Source organism: Amblyomma mixtum, chromosome 3 (assembly GCF_055824585.1).
Source record: "Amblyomma mixtum isolate Tamu chromosome 3, ASM5582458v1, whole genome shotgun sequence".
In the NCBI taxonomy this organism is placed as follows: domain Eukaryota; kingdom Metazoa; phylum Arthropoda; class Arachnida; order Ixodida; family Ixodidae; genus Amblyomma; species Amblyomma mixtum.
In genome coordinates this window covers 352,568,152-352,571,816 of record NC_143014.1, presented here as the reverse complement: position 1 = coordinate 352,571,816, position 3,665 = coordinate 352,568,152, and the positions used below count along the sequence as shown (strand labels likewise).

At 49.3% G+C, this 3,665-nt stretch overlaps 1 pseudogene; it reads left to right on the top strand.

Annotated features, from left to right (window-relative positions):
* The first annotated feature begins 218 nt into the window (after positions 1–218).
* Positions 219–1,135, top strand: LOC149356390 (uncharacterized; annotated as a pseudogene).
* Positions 1,136–3,665: the final 2,530 nt, after the last annotated feature.

Sequence of the window (3,665 nt, the reverse complement as noted above, 5' to 3'; positions counted from 1 at the left end):
TCTGTATATAGGTCCATTCGTTTCGGCTGCACCTCCTGAACTGGTTCACGTGGTGCTGCACACTGCCATTCGTTTCAGCGCTGCAGCCTAGCACCCTCTGCATCCTACCGTTCGTTTCAAAAAGTGCAGCAAAGGTGCAGGGCTGGTTCACGAAATTTCTGAACCCCCCCAGTTGGTGGTGCCGGTTGTGGGCAGCGGTGGTGCAGCGACAGCAGACGATGGAAGCAGGCGAAATTGGCGGAGCACTGAACGTGCTAATAGATGGCCAGCTGACGACGCTGCGACCTGTGGTCGACGAAAACGGGGCCCGCGCTCGTCAGGATGAAGGTTTTGCCTACGCCACGCCAGGTACGTGCACTAACGACGTGCGTGCGCATGTGCACGCACGTGGTTGTTTGGTAGCGGTAGTGGCGCCCGTGGAAGGCAGCGCGCAATAACAACATAACGCCAGCGATGCATGCCTTTACGGTTTTTCTCTGAGCACGTTGCTGCGTTTGCTTGTCGTTTACGTTCGCTGCGCGTTGGTTTCTGTATTTCTATGCGACCTGAAATTGCATGGTTCATTTTTTTGGTGGAGATCTTTGTTCACTGCAGCTGTCTACTGCCTTCTTGCAGTATTTCTCGCTACGACCTATTGGATGTTAAATTATGGTAACATACTTGTTTGTTATTCTGTTAACGCCTAACATTTAGTGCATAGCGTTGTTCCAGTGTTAGCGCCAAATCGTAAGCGCCCAAGCCGTCATAAGTTCTCATATATTTTTTTTTGTGCACAGATAGGGAAATCGTGTCCGTTGTAGTGAGAGAGACAACGCACACGGCTGAACCACCGATGGCTCCGTCTCCACCCCCGGAGTCGGCCTCCGTGTCGCCTGCGCCGATGGCCCCGTCTCCAACCGTGGCGTCGACAGCTGCATCACCTGCAGCGCAGGTTTATGCGGCTGTGGGGCCTACGCCCGATGAGTGCCCAGGCTCCCCTGAGGCTGACCTTTGGAATAGGCCGAAGTTCCCCTTTCTGATCCTCAAGTACAAATAGCTGAAGGAAAATGTCGGGAGGAAGGGTGGTTTTCGGCAAGTCACGCTGCATGGATATTTCACTGATCGTCTAGCTTCGAGTGGGCATAGTTTTGTATGATTTCAGGCCGTGGAGGGCAATGTGTGATCAAATCTGACCTTTTTGAAGCAGCAGATAGCTTTCTTGCAGCTGTCATAATCGTGTAGCTTTCTGCATGCTCAGGGGTTCAGCGATGGGAATTATAATACAGATCTGAATTTAGATGACACACTAAAGCTATGAACTTGATCACGATCAGCATTAACAGATGCATAGAAAGTAGTTTATAATATCAGGTACATTTATAAACATATTTAAAATGCATGGTTCTTATGTGAAATGAGAGTGTTACTGCATAATTTTCGTTTCAGCTCGACATGCACTTAGATGCAAAATGTATAGCAGAAGTGTTGAGTTTCCATGTGGCTGAGTTTGTGCCCGTTTCTTTCCTTAAAACGAAGAAAGCCTTATGGCAAAAACTGGCCGATCTGAAATCTGCCGAGTTTTCTGTGACCACTGCACTGCAGGTGCAAATCAAAATGAGAAGCCTTGAGCGGGCTTATAGGAGGGCCAAGGCAAACAATGGTTCTTCTGGGCATTCCAGGGCTTCATGCGAATACGAAGAGTGAGTGTATTAGGTTATTTTGTGCATTGTGCTTTTTCAGGCTTCTAATTTGTCGTCCTTTCTCCAGGGAGTTGAGCGAAGTTCTAGAAAAAGAACACCATATAGTCCAACTGTGCTCCTCGCACCTGGAAAAACAATAGGAAAAAGCAGGTGGGTTCCTTTACTGCTAATTCTCAAGCTGAAGCTATTCAGAAGCTAAGCATTCCATTCCTTCACATTGTAGTGGCGACACTAAAGAGGAACCATGCTGTTTGGACGAAGAGCCCCAGCCGTCAACATCGGCGCGGCAAAACCTGCCAGAAAAAAAAAGGCGCAAAGAAAGTTCAGCACAAGGCCTCCTTGACGAATTTAGGGAGGCAAGAAAAGAAAGAGCCCAGCGCTTTGAAAAAAAAATGACGCTCCTTGAGCGCCTCGTGACGGCTGTCGAGAAGGTGGCATCCTCCATCAGACAATGTGCCGCAACACTGTTTTATTTGCAATAGTAAACATGCGATGTTGCACTATTCATTTCACAAGAACACTGACAGTGGCACACACTTCTGGAGAATATGGACTCAGCACTGCTTCTGCGCTATGGCCTTTCGCAGGCTTTCGCTGTACAAATTTTGGCCGAATAAACGTCTTCTACTACTACTACTACTACTACTACCAAACTGCGGTCGACAATGTCATTTTCATCATCATTCGATACCTCTTCATTCTGATGAATTTGCTGAAGCTCGTCGAAGAAGTCCCGTTCAGCATTGCACATGTTGTGCAATACGCATGCACCCATGATGACCAGACAGCACTGCTCGATGGTAACAGCATCGGCCAGATACAGCCTTCTGAACCGCTGCTTGAGAAGGCCGAATGTGTTCTCTATTGCAGTTCTTTGCTGGGAATGACATTTATTGCATTTCTTCTTCCATACCTGGAAGTTGTGCTCAGTGTCTCTGTAGGGAGTAAGCAGCCAAGGCAGCAACGGGTATGCACTATCTCCCAGCAGGTAGTCACTGCCGCATTTTGACTTTGCTTCGTCGTAGATGGGGCCTTCACGGAGAACTCTAGCATCATGGGCTGATCCTGGGAACCCGACCAACGCATCAATGAATTTATTCCTGTCGTCGCGTATTCCCTGGAGGATCACAGAGGGCAACTTTTTGCGATTGAAATACGAGGGGGCGACTCCGGCGGGGTGTTTATTTCCACGTGGCAACCATCCACACAGCCAATGTTGTTCCGCGGTCCCTTGCCTGCACTTTTTGACAAAAATCCAGCCTTGATACGCTCTCGTTCTTGCTGGCTTGGCCATGAGATGACTTCTCCACTGATGCTATGCAGGAAGTTGAGCACCCTTTTAATGCACGCATGCACTGAGGACTCTGATATGTCAAATTTGTCTGCGAGAGAATACTTGCTACACTGGTTTCCCAGATAACCTAACGCAACGAGGCAGGTCTTCTCAGCACTGATGCGAGGGCGCCCGCCGTGACCTTCTGGGAAGAACTGAGACGTTTCATAGCGGGCTGCTAGATTGCAGAAAGTGTCGCGTGAAAGCCGGAAGAGTCTTTTGAATTCAAAATCAAAATAACTTCCAACTACGTCCTCGTAGTACCGCGGAACGCGGTTTTTGTCCATCCTCACCAACTTTTCAGCCAATGCCACAGCCATGTCGTCGATTTCGTCGTCGCTGTCCGAGTCTACGTGTTCCATGGCTGCGTCGACAAGAGTGTACAGGGCACCACAGGATAACATCGTCTTTTTAGGCACCACGAGCAGCAAAAAGGGAACACAGAAACGCCGGCGGAAACGCGAAAAATCGGGCATATCTACGGACAGTGCACGGCACGACTACGCTATAACCACGCACAGCAGCACACAGGGAGCAGAAGGCTTGCATATCTTTTGCAAAACCTCTGCACCTCAGCATTCGTTTCAGAGTGGCGCTAGTATCGCGCGCTAGCTGCACCACTGTACTGCGGCCGCAAGAGTGCTGAACCGTCC